Source organism: Somniosus microcephalus, chromosome 6 (assembly GCF_052327205.1).
Source record: "Somniosus microcephalus isolate GS21.2 chromosome 6, FLI_Smic_1.0, whole genome shotgun sequence".
In the NCBI taxonomy this organism is placed as follows: Eukaryota; Metazoa; Chordata; class Chondrichthyes; order Squaliformes; family Somniosidae; genus Somniosus; species Somniosus microcephalus.
This window is the reverse complement of record NC_140992.1, coordinates 251,233,509-251,249,560: the sequence shown is the minus strand read 5'-3', so window position 1 is coordinate 251,249,560 and position 16,052 is coordinate 251,233,509. Positions and strand designations below refer to the sequence as shown.

Here is a 16,052-nt window from a genome sequence, read left to right as displayed (position 1 = left end):
CATATACTACATCCAAATGATCAAACATACCACTGGTATCTGTAGCTTCGAACGTCTGAACCGATTGGGGCAGCCTTACAGTACAAACCCCTCACCCAGGGTTTCCAGAATAATTGTCCTCTACAGAATTTTCCATAATTTCACTGTGAAACAGGCCCGATTTTAACCTAACCCATCCAGCACAAATGGGGCAGGTTTGAGTCAGACACCCGATTTGCACCACAGCCGATATTACCCTCAATTGACTTCAATAGGGTGGAAAATTGGGTGGGTGGGGCGTTGTATTTCAGTGTTCACCTGAACCCCTCCCATTCCCGATGGGTGGATTAGGTTAAAATCGGGGCAGAAGCCTCAGCATGTAAGTCGACAACCAGGATGGCAAATACATGGCAGACTACATGGATGCCAATGAGCAATTAGCAGTGGCATCAGCAATGCATCAAAGAAGATTGGTGCATTTGGCACTAAGTCCAGATACCTCCCAAGGACTACCAGAGTGGCAGCATTTCTTAAAGAGGCAAACCAAGTAATTGTGCCCAAAACCCTTGCCCACATTTTCATGCTCAATTCTTTCAAATACTTTTGACTGGCATCTCATGCTGGGCTCCTACTGTAATGTAACCGATAAATACTCAGCAGAATATAAGTGTAGTGCACTGTGCAGTTGTTTCCTCTATTATGTAATGCATGAATGTTGACAGCTTGATGCCTTTATTTCACATATATGTGACTCCTAACCGAGCACTCCTTCCAAGTGATTCCCTTGTGGAAGGAGTAAGCATGCTACTGGCAGCCTGCTGGGATTCTACTGGCCCTAGACTTTCTAAGGATGTGCAGTACAAGGGACCTCAAATGTGAGCCAACAGCTTAGCATTCACCGCCCCACCTGTCAGTACACAATTTAAAGGCCATTTAATGTTTTGGACTTACTTCCTAATGCCACGATACCACTGACTCAATACACTTGAACTGCCATGGCTTAAGTTTACAGGTTTGCACAAGCTATTTTAATGTGAGGTTGTTGTTGGATGTTGGCTTACTGGTAACTGCGTGACTCCATAACTGGCAGGGGGTGGGGGGGGGCGGAAGGGGGAGGAGTTGTGGCTCCAGTCCTTCTCTCCTTGACCTTTGCAATAAGACTTGCAACTCCTGACCTATAAACTCTGTAATGCCCAATTCTACAGTAATGTTGCTGGGTAAGCATCTGGCTTTGTACTCCCAATACAATTACAGGTGTTTAACTGTTTCCTAATTGCAGTTCACAGATGATTAATGCTTCTAACCTTCCATTAGCTAGCTCACTGTGTGGGACCTATAAACCACATTTTAGCCCACAGACTAAAATGAATAAAATTGCAAGTAAAGCGGTGATTTCTCCAGAAGCTCTAAGCAACCTACAGTTAACCTCTGAATAATAACATGCAATCATCAACCTTTGGGCTTATTATTCTCATTATTCACTGATCTATTGACTAACTCTATGAGCTCCAAAGAGGGACACATATAGAAAACTAAACATTTATGAAAGGTACAATGCTTCTTTGATTCTGCCTCAAAGACGCATTCAAATGAGCTGCATATCACTCTGTGTGCAAATACTGTGCCACGTGTTCAGTTCAAAGAAACTGACTGTCATTTAAGACGCAAGTTGAAATTTCCTGTAATGCAACACAAACTCTCCATGTGTTTAAACCTACTTCCTGCCCCAAAACAACGGAAAACTCTGGTTCAGTGTTGAGATGGTGATCGCTGGAAACTTTACTGCCACCAGCCAACCCCTCCCCCAACAACCTCACGTCAAAATACATTGTGCAAACCAGCAAACTTAAGCCATGGCACTTTAAGTGTGTTGAGTCAGTGGTATCGTGGCATTAGGAAGTAAGTCCAAAACATTAAATGGCCTTTAAATTGTGTACTGACAGGTGGGGCGGTGAATGCTAAGCTGTTGCTAAGGAACAAAGAAGATACTGTATGCATGGATGCACCCTAACATCGTTCTGGAGTGTGGTTTCTGTGTGTTTACATCACTGTGATATCTGTCACGTTTGACAGGTAATGTTTGCCTCAGCTTTTAAGGGTACAAGGGCCCTTGGGTAATGAGGAGTTCCCACACAGAATGGCACTTTGCCATTCTGGCTGATATTTTGCACATATTAATGTCTTATTAACAATGCAGAATTTAAACAATAGACAGGGAAATCTCCGCCCACCCCCCCGAGCACTTTCACACCCAGCATTCATCTGTTGGAAATAACAACAGAAAACGTTTGCAGAAAACATTTGAATATTGTATGACAGTTAAATTCAGTAACTGCATTTTGTAGATATTAAATTATGTTAAAGGAGACTTATGTGAAAAATAAATTTCATTTGAAGTGATTATAAAATCCAGACAGAGGGTATACATTAAGAACTCCACCAATAAACAAAAGGAAGAAATTAGGATTTTTTTTTTTTTTTACAAAGATGTTTGTACCAGAAAGTGGTGAAAGCAGAATCCATAACAGCTTTTAAAGGGGAAGCGAATAAATATTTGAAAAAGAAAAAATATAAAGGGTATTGGGAAAGGGCAAGGGAATGGGATTAAGTGGATAATAGCCATTTCAGAGGCCTTCTTCGGTGATAACTTTTATAATTCTAGATTTCACTTTCCTCTACCCTGCCTCTAAGTTAACTTCATGAGCAGGTTGGAGTCAATTGTGTTTGTTAAAGGAGTGCACAGAGTCTGGGAATAGGGACAGGCTGTAGGTGAGTAGGAGCACACAGAGGGCTCGATTTTCATTGGGCCGTTGAGGTGGGATTGGAGGCGTGTGGGGGGTTAAAATCGCAAAATCGGGGGGCATGAACCCATCCCGCCCCCAACCTACCTCCATGCCAGTTTCAAAGGAGGCGGATACCCGACCTGTGCTGGGAGTCGCCTCCCCGAGGCGGGAAGGGGATTAGTGCCAATTAACAGGTAGTTAACAGGCAGTTTTTAGCCTAATCCCTATTTTTATCCATGAAGTGTGGGATTCCCGACGGCTCCAAACCACGCCAAGTTAGCGAGGCGGGCCGTCGGGATGAAGGGCTTGGAGGGTTCGAGATGTCCGGTGTTCAGGTGAGTGATGGGTGCATGAGTGCAAAGGTAAGTGTGTTTGGTGTGTGTAAAGTGTTTAAATAAGTTTTACTTACCTTTACAGCCTTCCTTCCTTCAGGTCTCGGGAGTCCCTCATCTCACCGGCACAGAAAGTTGCAGCATTCAGCTTTCTGTTCTGGAGAGATTTCTAAATCAGCCTGAGAGGAAGGAATTAACTTAGTGTACAGATTGTCAGTGTTTGACAGCTTCAAAGAGCTGTCAAACGCTGATATTTCATCTGTCAAAAGCTCTTGACAGATGAAATGTCAATCTGTGACATCGCCTGTTGCCAGGTGGCCCTTAATTGGCCTGCTGAGCCCGCTGGGGGGGCTCAACAAGGTCAATCAAGGGAAAATCGAGTGGGTTGGCCACAACTCAATGGAGACGGGACTACAACCCCAAAAGTTGTAGTCCTGCCTCCTACATGCCTCCAGTATCAAAATCCAGCCCAGAGTCTGGGAATAGAGACAGGCTGTAGGTGAGTAGGAGCAGACAAATAACATTTAAAATGGTGGTGCCAGCAGTAACATTTTCTAAAGCTAAAACTGAATTTAACTTTTTAAATGTGGATGATAAAATTGCAATGTACATCTTCTACCTCTGAATCACTCCATCTTCCTTCAACACCTCTCTATGCAATCCAACTCCATGATACTGCTTTCTCCTGGTTCTGCTTTCAGCTGACTCAACACAGGCATACATTGTTGCCAACAACTTGCATGGTAACCTTTGGTGTAACCCAAAGGCTCACCTTTGGCACCCTCCTCTTCACTATCTACATGCTACCCCTTGATAACATTATCCAGAAGCAGTTGATGACATCCAGTTCTGTCTCACTGTCCCCTCTCTTGGCCCAAGGGTTGCACTCTCAAATTGCCTGTCTGATAAGCCAAACTTCCTTCAGCTGATTATTTGCAAAACGGAGGTCATTCTTTTCAGTTCTTGGCATCTGAGAGCTTCCAGCCCCAAGTCCGTCATCTTCCAGTAACCATCTCCAGGTGAGTCAAGAAGTGCAAAACCTGCACCCTGTTCAACACTGAGCCCAGCTTTCTCCAACAAATCCATTATGTTACCAAAATTGCTTGCTTCACCTCTGTAAAATGACCCACTCCTCTTTTGCTTCCCTAGTCCATGCTTTTCTCACCTCAAAACTTCCAAAGCACCTCTTGGTGGTGTCTCCACATCAAACCTCCACAAGCTTCAACTCGTTCTAAATGCCACAGTCAACATCCTCGCCTACACTAAGTCATCTCCAAACTACACTAGTAATCAGTGCCCTAGAATGTTGATTTCAAAATTCTTGTCCTTGTTTTCCACTTCTCCACAGCAGCGCTCAGTACTTCTTTGGTGATTTCTTCTCACACTTCTCACCCATCCCGCTACCATCAGAGCTTACTTGGTGACGTAAGAAAACTACTAGGCACTTGGTCTAAGTATTAAACAAGGCTTTAATCAACTGTTTTTCAACATGGAGATCTAGTTGTGTCCTTCACTAGTTCCTGTTAAAGAATGTCCTGAGCAAGCTGGGCCCATGCCCGAGTATTTATACTCTCCCTGGACAGCGCCACCAGCAGGCCGCCCAGTATCATTTCATAAGTCATTTCCACATGAATGACAAGATTCATGTCACTTGGTATTGTGGTTATCATATTCATTGATCTTATTGTATAAAACAGGAATGGAAAAATGAAGAATGAATACTACGTTCAGCCACTATACTGCTGCCCTCTGGAATTCTTCACCCAGTTCCATCCACCTTCAAAAACCTTCTCAAAACCCTCCTCTTTGACTATTGCTTTAATTCTCCATCCAAGCTCTCCATTCCCGTCCTCTTTTCCCATGTTTGGTGTCTATTACTTCCCTTTCCTCCTTAATATTAATTGCTCCGAGATGTTTTCCTGCATGGAAGTTATTGTAATAATGGCAATACAGTAGCATTAGTGGTGGTGGTGGTAGTATTCATTCTTCATTTTAACCATTCTTGTTTTACACAAACAGTTCAGGAATATGATTAGCACAATACCAGGTAATAACCGATTTACAGAGAAGTATTTCTTACAGTAACCTCATTGGAGATACTCAGATTTCAAGATAAGATGCTTGAAAGTTTGGATCCTCTGGTCACAGCACTGGATAAAGAGGCTGTTATGCATGGAGATAGGCCACCAAAGCCCTGAGCGCACCATTAAACTGTAAGGGATTGGATCTATATTTAACCGTCCAACAAAATTCCAGGGATCTGACAAATTGTACCCTCGGTCTGCCTGCTCAGGAAATTGGATACAAAAAAACCCACAAATTAACATATGAAAGTCAGACAGAAAAAACTTATGAACAACAACAATGTCAGACATGGGCACAATTAATTCTGATTGGTACTACAGTATTCACTTTGGTCAGGCTGTTTAAACTCGAGGGAAGAAAGCAGTTGAATGTGCAAAAGACAACAGATGGACAAAGAAGCTAGGAAATATAGCCTCCGGTGTCTTCCTATCATGTGTTTTCCAGAATAAAGCTTTACTTTTCTTATTGACAGGAAATGCTCACGTCTGTCAGACACATGGTAGTAAATTACAGATCTGAACAATATAAATAGAAACTAGCAGCATATAAACAGAATGCAGTTTTTACATGTGGGAACCTTATCAGGTCATGTTATGAAGAACTGAACTCTTCTACTGAATTTAATAAAGCTTCAGTTAAGACCAGGGAACCAATTAAGTTTTCAGTTCACATTATATTCTCTTAATAAGAAAATTACCATTTCTTGCCTCCAAGGATAGACCTTGGATCATGTTCGCTTTTGGCATGAGATCAGGTTGGCATTAAAGCAGTCATCCGATGCCAAGGTATCCCTTATTCTGTAAAAACCATCACTGCTAAATTAATTGAACTACATTTATCTTCCAATCCACAGCACAGCCTTCCACAGCCAGAATGTAACGGATATCTCTTCAGTAGTGGTGAGTTATGGCAGTTCGTTGCTGAAAAAGATTGGCCCATAACTCGCTTCCAGATGTGAGTTCGGTTGCTCTTTTGTGTAAATGAGAACAAATAGTATTTTTGGATACTTCATTTAATCAGTGGGCATGTTACGCCACCAAAGTTCTACACACGGGAGAAGATCCTGGTTTGATGTCTGGAGACCATACAATTCCGGTTAAAGATTGCTTCACATGTGTTAAACAATACTTTGGATTTTCACCAAATAACAATTCTGTTGGTTATTAAAGTAACCAATGCATGAAAGTAAAGCCTACAATACATATCAAAATTCTGTTACCTGCAATAAGAGAGTGAAAAAAAAATGCCAGACTGCTATATAACACGGACTTCTACATCACTGCAGACTGTATAAGAACAAATCATGGTCTTGGGAATAATCTGCTTCTATTAGGGATGCATATGGACAGATTGAACTATATTTGAAGCGATCTAGAACAGAAAGGCAGAGCTTCAGTGAAGCTGTAAAATCAGTCCATTGTATAAAGACTGAATTTGCAAACAAACGCTTGAAGAGGAGTTGCCTAAATGAATTAGCCACTGGTCTGCTCAAGTCAATGCTAATATACCATATACATATCTGAAAGTTTCCAAATATGCCAAAAAATCAATATTTGCAATTAAAGTGCTCTGTCATTTTCATCCTTACAATTTTGTAACACTTTTAAGTGTCAGCTGTGGCTTAGTGGGTAGCATCCTCGCCTCTGAGTCAGAAGGTTGTGGATTTAAGTCCCACTCCAGGGACTTGAGCACATAAAAATCTGGACTGACTGAGGGAGTGCTGTACTGTCGGATGTGCCGTTTTTCGGATGAGACGTTAAACCGAAGCCCCGTCTGCTCTCTCAGGTGGACGTAAAAGATCCCATGGCACTATTTCGAAGACGAGCAGGGGAGTTATCCCCGGTGTCCTGGCCAATACTTATCCCTCAACCAACATAACATCTGGTCATTATCACATTGCTGTTTTTGGGACCTTGCGGTGTGCAAATTGGCGCCACGTTTCCTACATTACAACAGTGACTCCACTTCAAAAAGTACTTAATTGGCTGTAAAGTGCTTTGAGACGTCCGGTGGTCATGAAAGGCGCTACAGAAATGCAAGTCTTTCTTTTAAAGTTTTATGAGGTAATGCAGCTTCTGACCTATGCATAGGCTAGGTTTGTATTCCCTTGAGTATAGAAGATTAAGGGGTGATCTAATTCAGGTGTACAAGATGATTAAAGGATCTGATCGGGTAGATAGAGAGATACTATTTTGTCTGGTGGGGGAGCACAGAACAAGGGGGCATAATTTTAAAGTTAGAGCTAGGCCATTCATGGGTGATATCAAGAAGCACTTCTTTACACAAAGGATAGTGGAAATCTGGAACTCTCCTCCAAAAAAGCTGTTGAGGTTGGGTCAATTGAAAATTGCAAAACTGAGATTGATTGATTTTTGTTAGGTCAGGGTATTAAGGGATATGGAACCAAGGCATGTAAATGGAATTAAGATACAGATTAGCCACGATCTAACTGAATGGTGGAACAGGCTCGAAGTGCTGAATGGCCTACTCCTGTTCCTATATTCCCATGATGAAATTCAAAAAAACATTTTTGTTAGAAAACATCATTTCAGGTATCACTGTTATTTGAGCATGTAACTGGCTCCAAAATCAGGAATTTTGAAATGGTTTCAGATATCTGAAACAACCTGTGTTTGTGTGAAGATAGCGCTGCATAAAGATGGCCTTGGAAGAAGTGGTGCAAAATGAAAGAACGAGGCCCCTCATCAAAGGCAGCAGTGGCCATAAGAGGGGATCAATACAATGGAAACAAAACCAGATGTGAGTCACTGAACTAAAATATACGACTTTATGGTCTGATTAGTTTTAAACATCAGATCCTGCTCTTAAATATATCTTTAGAAATTTTATGAGCCAAAAAAGCTTGTAGCTTTGAAAGATGAAAGCCCCATGTATAAGCCCTAGGCTTTAGATCCCTTTTATCTTTTCAATATTAGTCTAATTTATGAACAGTACAAAACTACTGGTCAGCTGTCACATTATTCTGAAACAATCCTAAATGAAGTGTGCATTTACTGTGCATTCAAACACTTTGCAATCCATTTGGTACAAGGCCAAGGTCTTTCATTATACACTCATATACAAAACATTAGATAAGAGTGTCTACTATGAACTGAATGCTAAAGCAGGCTCAGGTAAACAAAGGCACATTTCTGAAACCTTTTATAAAATAAATTTTAAAAAACTGTCTCTAAATACTCATGTAGATGGTTTAAAATTGAAACCATGGAGAGACCGAGAGCTCACAGGGCGTACCTGACCAATTGGAACTTCCCCTTTGTGAGAATTCAATTGTTGAGACTTAATGGCTGTTTCTGGCGGGGTGAACCACATTCAATAGCAGCTATTCAGGCAGGAATATATTTAGCAGATATACAAAGACATGCCAATTTTCATTTTCATGCAGTCTAGGTCTGTCATTATCAAGCTGAACACTCAATCACAAAATGCACAAATTTAATTCAGTCAAAGGCACTCTGCTCTTCAGTGCATTCCTAAAAGCCACACACAGGCAGCAGTATTGCACTCTGTTTAATACTGCGATGATTTCAATAACAGCCAAATGCATAAAACAGACCAGAGGGCAGTCACATTGACTTCCATTGTGAAGATGCAGGTTTTTCTGGAAATGTTCGAGCAGCTACAGCTTTTGGCCTGAGTAATTAACCAGAGTTTATATTGGCATCAAACAGTTCAATAATGGAAATGACTGCCAAACACTGGAAGCAAGTTAAGCCATTACCAACAAACTAACCTCAGTCAGTAAAACACTTTAAAGACAAACCTCCATCAATCACTATTTTATTTGTCCTCCAAACCTGAACTATGGTCATGAACCCCCCCATTCAGGAGTTTCCCAGCTTCAACCATAGGTGTTCACTTGCATGCAACATTGTTGGAGGTGCACCTTCAAAGTAACCATTAGAGGAACAGCTACTTCCTGGCCTCCCCTGTGTCACCACTTATAACCTCAATCTCTCTCCTAAGTCACCACTTACAACTTGAAGTGGAGAGTGAACCAGGATATTTGTGCACTTCCTGAAGCACAAGAGGCTTGGGAGTAGCCCTGTCCTTTCAGCTGGGGAACCATGGGTGACTGCAGAATTAAATGTAACACAAATAAAACAACGTATATAAATATATGTGGAGAAAATTCAAAAATTGGACTATATTGGTGTTACAATATTAGCCAAACCAGAAGCTGTCAATTGTGTAGATATGGTCTTTGGACCGTTGAACATGGACAATCCATTGCAACTTTCTAAATACACTTAACACCAGAAAGTTCAGAAATCAACTCTCTTGTCCCTACCACCCTACAGAAAGTGTTGACAGGGAAAGTTGGAGAAATAATTCAGAAAGCAATCAAAATGCCAAATCTTCAAAGGTTGAAAGTTGCATAATCCGTACTCCGATCCATTTTATAGGTCCAGGTGAAGGTCCATAATGTATTGCCCTTGTTTTGCATTTTTATAGTTGTTTAATTTTGGTTCCAGTTTATTGAAAGTACCTAGTTGCTGGTAGCTCTGCTTCAAAATTAGCCAAAGAATTTCGATGTTACTATAGCTAGAATGTCTGAAATTGACCGGAAAGTAATAAAAGCACATGGTGACATTATAGGCCCTGCAGCTTTCAGAGGGAAGTGAATAGTGTTATTGTCGTAACACCGACTGTCTCAGTATGACATAACCATTTTGCAGCATTTTTCAGATGTCAGCCCTAGTTCAGTGGTAGCGCTTTCGCCTGTGAGACAGAAGGTTGTGCGTTCACAGCCCCACTCTACAACTTGAGCACAAAATCTCAGCAGACATTTGAGCGCAGTACTGAGAGAGGGCTGCACTGTTGGAGGTACCGTCTTTCAGATGAGACATTAAACTGAGGTCCCATTTTCCCTCTCAGGTGGATGCAAAAAATTCCATGGCACTATTTCGAAGAAGAGCAGGGGAGTTCTCCCAGTATCCTGGCCAACATTTACTCCCGTACAACACCACCAAAACAGTTTAATTGGTCATTTCTCTCAGTGCTGTTTGTGGGACCTTGCTGTGCACAATTTGGCTGTTCCATTTCTCTATATTGCAACAGTGACTACACTTCAAAAGTAATTTGGGATGTCCTGAGATCATGGAAGGGGCTCTATAAGTACAAGTTCTTTCTTGCTATTTGTACAATCCTCACTGGGTGAAGTAATCAGAAAAGTGATAGCTGGAGAGGAATTCTGGACACAAGTTACAAATGTATATGTCAGGTAATTGACAACCCAGTGACCATCTCTTGATTTACCTCAACTTCCCTCGTACTCTTCAACTTCATGATTCTCAAGCCCTGTGGAATGGAGTGTTAGGAAGGTAGTAAGATGGTACATACAATATGCAAGTAAGAGACTTTCATAAGTTAATGCCACTTTAACCACATTTATTCAAACCTCAGAAAAATACAGCACTTTAACTTGCTGAGGGCTCTTTAATCCCCAATCCCTGACCTTGCTACAATGCGTATGTTACTGCTTAATTAACATACTGTGCTTGTATTGGATGATAAGAAAACGCCAACACGGATAGGTACCGGATGTGACACTCACTGATAGGTACTGGATGTGACACACTTTCCTTCCTGAACACATATTTATTACCTCAGATTGAACTAACCAGAAACATTTAAGTCATTTAGCTCTGGCTCCGGCTACAGACACATAGGAAACTTTTGGCAGGACATGAAATGCCATGTGCGTAAATATATTTTATTCCATTGTGTATATGCACTGCCTTTTTGCTTAAAGGAACAGGCAGATCTGAATCCAAGGATTGGATATTCACAGATTAATCTAAACCGACTCACTCAGACCACTTGGATTTGTTGCTTGTTGCCAGCTGGAAAGCATAGAAGAATCCACAACCCACCTATTCAGTCCACCAAAAGGAAGAGAGTGGCATCAGCATTGCCAAGAGGTCCATCAAAGACCTCAGGCTCCTGCAGCAACATTTCAGAAAAATACTTCAAAATTAGAATTGACCAATTTATGTATTCTTGGGCCTGGTCACTACTTGACCACCTTCTCTGAAGTTCACCAGCAATGGACTGAATGACTGCTCAGTTCGGAAGTAGAAAATAAAAATGGTTGAAAGTTAAGAGCCAACAGATAAATGATATTGATGCAAGTAGGTTTTTCCCAGCATGGCCGTGCAAATTGAATGTAATAATCTCACTGTGTTGATGTAACGATTATTCTTAATTCATTATTTTTATTGACGATTAGTTCTAATTAATCATGTTCTGTTTTTGAGTACGTCTTTAAGTAGATTAGTGTCATGGTGTATTGAATTAACAACCCATATTGTGTAGCAATGGACCTAACACATAGTACATTTACCCAACAAGTTTGTAACAGTGTTAGAGTCAACTTTTGCCTTAATATATTGTGCAGTTTATCCCTTATTCTTAGTGACTTGAATGAATGAGGACAGTAACATACCACATATTGGCATGTCTAATTTGATTTGTAATGTGTATGATTTGGCATTTGTCTCGAATACAGCATGTGACTGTCAGACATCTGTGATATAGAAATGTTCTAAATATAAAGGGAGAGCACCCTCAAGGCGGCCATGCACTGTAGCCTTGAAAATACTGAAAACTACCGTATAAATTGCAGTTTCATTTGCAACATCAGAATGATTCCATTTATTAAATTAGAACAGTACAGATCAAAGTTTTGTGCTGTACTGGCGAAAAATCGCATGAACTGTACCAGTGCAGTGACTCCTGCCACCAATGGACGTTTAAGTTAAGTTGCTGGGTCTATGAAATGTAGACTTAGCCACTTGTACGCTCTGGAACAGTGGAGGAATTTTTCATTTTTACTTGTAATGTCAGGAAAAATAACAGAAATTAATCTAAAATTATTTTTAAAAATATGAAGCAGAGGAGTCAAAGAAAATATGGTCAACAAAGAGATACAGTAAATAGTTCCACTCGTATGTGTACCCATAATCCACCTAGCAGTTTGTTACTCGTGACTTATTCTGCCCTTTTCTCTTGTTGAGATTTTTATTGCCTCTCTCTCTCTCCACTGGCCATTATACATCCTCTCTCACTTTACACAACCATTAACACAAATGGTTTGACACCACAATCAAGTTTAAAATTTCCTGACAAAAGTTGGGCAACTTATCAAAATAAAAAGATATCTCTGATTCATCAATCAGTTAAAATGGAGTAAGACCAACTCTATTGATGTAAAAACCATGTCATCTGTGGCTCAGTGGGTAGCACTCTTGCCTCTGAGTCAGAAAGTTGCGGGTTCACGTCCCACTCCAGAGACTGGAGCACAAAAATCCAGGCTGACACTCCAGTGCAGTGCTGAGTCGGAGATGCCGTCTTTCAGATGAGACATTAAACTGAGGCTCCATCTACTCTCTCAGGTGGATGTAAAAGATCCCGTGGCAGGGGAGTTATCCCCGGTTCCTGGAATATATTTATCCCTTAATCAATATCACTAAAAAAACAGATTATTTGTTTGCTGTGCGCAAATTGGCTTCCGTGTTTCCTACATTACAACATTGGCTGTAAAGCGCTTTGGGATATCCTGAGGTCATGAAAGCCGCTATAGAAATGCAAGTCTTTCTTTTATGCTGGTTCCTAGGTCTGATTTATTGTAAAAAAAATATCACCACACAACTGCTGACACCTGGTTTGTAAACAAAGGCATTATAAATATCTGACACAAGAAAGTAAATATACTCAGTGAACGTCTGGTAACTGGGACACCCGGTTAGAAATTATGATATTTATCAGCTCATTTCCAATAGAGAATTCCATTCAGAAGGTTTAAAAGGTGAAGTAAGTAGTCGAACACCAATAGGTAAGGACATGGAGTAATAGGTTTTGTGTTCATGTCTGCATTCTGTCAAATCCGTGTTTCTAATCTTTGCGGCTCTCTCTTACTGCTATGGGGAAACACTGGGTGATGCCCCAGGCAGAGAAAAATTGGCACAAAAGTCAATTTATGGGTGCTCCTACATACCTCTTAGTGGCTGGATTAAAGTAGCATAGGCAAAGGCCCAGAAAACACTGTACAAACCAGGGTTCCTGCATGGCCAGACAGATCGGAGAATGGAAAGTAAAATAGAGACACTCGTACTGTCCTAAAAATGTCAAACTAGTAGAGGTCAGACGAGCGCCAGGTCGCTGAATCTGACAAAACAGGGAGTGTGGGGGAAAAAAGAACTGCACAAGTAAATGGGATCTTCTCTCTTAAAAACGTGCAACTTTCTGTTTAAATAAATAGTAATAAACTGCAGAGTTTGGAATTCTGCAATAAAATCAAAAAAGGTTGGAAACACACAGGTCAATCGACATCTGTGCAGAGAACAGACAAGTTATTGTTTCAGGTGTAGGCTTCTCGTCAGAACTGGTTCGACTGACCTGCTGTGTGTTTACAGCAGTTGGTGTACTTTATTTTTAAATTTGAATTTAATGCTATCAGGAAGTTTCGCTATAAAATGCTGTAATATTTTTCCAGGAACTAGAACTGTTATCAAATAGATGTGATTACACAAAGCAGGAGTGCCAGGCTGATAACATCAAAATATGGGCTAGTTGGTAGGTCTAAATCAATACTAACTTTATTACATGTGGATTCAACTAGTGCTCGAGATATCTCCTACAAATGGGTGCCCCTTTTAAAGTGGTCGTTGAGCAGGGTATGATAGCACGGTGGTTGCAGCACTGGACTAGCAAACCAGAAGTCATGAGCTTCTAATCCCTCCATGGCAAGTTGTGAAATTGAATTTAATGGCTCGGAGTTTGCGGTGGGCAATAACGGTGAGCTAAGAGCGTTCGCCGTCACTACCCCTTTGACACTGACCGCAACTTCAGGGTGTAGCGCGTGCGCATCTAAACATGGAAATCCTGAAGTTGCGGTCAGTCATTCGCTGCTCCAACACTGGCTGCGCTGTGCCCGCACCGCTCCCCGCACCACCACCCCATAGCCAGCACCGCTCCCCGCACCACCACCCCATAGCCAGCAATCAGTGTAATCAGGGAGATCAGTGAAACTGACAAAAACTTGGGCTTTTCCACGGTAATAGCGTTGTTAAATACTCCATTAAAAGTGAGGCCTTGTTGGATTAGGTGTAACTGGAGTTTTAACTGTCTATTGACTGCTAAACAAACGTTATGGTCCTGAAAAACTAATTTTTAATTTTGTGGAGTGTCAAATTTCTCCATTATGATAAAAAGTACAATTTTTGAGAAACTTAAAAAAAAATGTTTTAAGTTTGTTCATGATATTTTAGGTTCTACCTTATCCCATGTGAGAGCCCCAATCTTTGTTTTGCTCTCTGTGACATTTTTTAAAAGTCTGGATAAAAGCAGGTTCTCATTTCCTGGCTCCCTGCCTGTGAGACTTCTGCAATGCGACTGCCTGCTTAGACAGCTTGTTGACGTCACGGCAGATTGTAGTAGGGAATCACCACTACACTGCACTGAAATCAATTGTGCGTTGAAAAAGGCAAACTTCTCGCCACAGAGGTCACAAAATCTCTTGGGCAGCTATCTTCGGGGCCAGCGGTGAACGCCTTTGCTTCGCCGCTGACCGCAAATTCTGGGCCGATAAATTTGGTCATTTGTAGGCTAGAGAATGACCATGAAAGCTAACATTTCACCGATTTCCTTCAAGGAAGGAAAGAGTCTCGCCTACATGTGACTCTAGTCCAACCGACAAGGTATGGAATGTGAGCTTCACCTGCTTCAACACAGACTTGTTACCTTTCTTTTAAAAGTCAAATAAATATTGTATAGAAACATAGAAGATAGGAGCAGGAGTAGGCCATTCGGCCCCTCGAGCCTGCTCCGCCATTCAATGAGATCATGGCTGATCATCCAAATTCAGTACCCTGTTCCTGCCTTCTCTCCATATCCCTTGATCCCTTTAGCCTTAAGAAATATATCTCACTCCTTCTTGAATATATTTAATGAATTGGCCTCAACTGCCTTCTGTGGTAGAGAATTCCACAGGTTCACCACTCTCTGGGTGAAGAAATTCCTCCTCTTCTCTGTCCTAAATGGCTTACCCCTTATCCTTAGACTGTGACCCCTGGTTCTGGACTCCCCGACCATCGGGAACATCCTTCCAGCATCTAGTCTGTCTAGTCCTGTTAGAATTTTATAAGTTTCGATGAGATCCCCTCTCATTCTTCTAAACTCCAGCGAGTACAAGCCCAATCAACCCAATCTCTCCTCATACGTCATTCCTGCCATCCCAGGTATCAGCCTGGTGAATCTTCGCTGCACTCCTTCCATGGCAAGAACATCCTTCCTCAGATAAGGCGACCAAAACTGCGACCAGTATGTGAATCAGTAGATGTGCATTTTAGTATTGTGGTTCCATGTGTCTCAATGTTCAAAAACAGTGTGACTGCCAATGTGCAAAATTTCACACAAGTGCAAGGGAGTCTTTTTCAGACTTACAAAGCATCCACAAGCTGCCCGATAGCCTAGTGGGAAAAGATGCCACCTGATGCATTATTACACTATATAAACCAAAGAGGTCCTAAGTTCAATTCTCAGTCTTAACTGCTATCCTATCTGAGATCAGTCAATAGCGTAAAGATGTTACAAATGGCCTCAGTACCTTGTAGCTTAGGAGAGGGTAAAGTCATCCAGGATTTCTGCTTTTGACCGCAGTCCAGTGCCCCTTGCTACAAAGTGCAACTGTGTGGGCATCGTGCAAGGACAAAAATCAGGCTTGCTTACGGTACAGCTCATGATTGAACAGCCAACCAACACTCATTATTTAGCGAGAGAAGGTTGCAGTTTTACAGGGCAAGCATGGACAACAGCTTTGCTTTTGAGTGCAACTTAAGAGAAAGTTATA

The 16,052-nt window shown here is 41.4% G+C and overlaps 1 protein-coding gene across 4 annotated transcripts in view; it reads right to left on the bottom strand.

The window, feature by feature from the left end:
- Positions 1–16,052, bottom strand: part of cmip (c-Maf inducing protein) — a 251,793-nt gene that overhangs the window by 173,117 nt on the left and 62,624 nt on the right. The gene's annotated exons all lie outside the window — the stretch shown is intronic.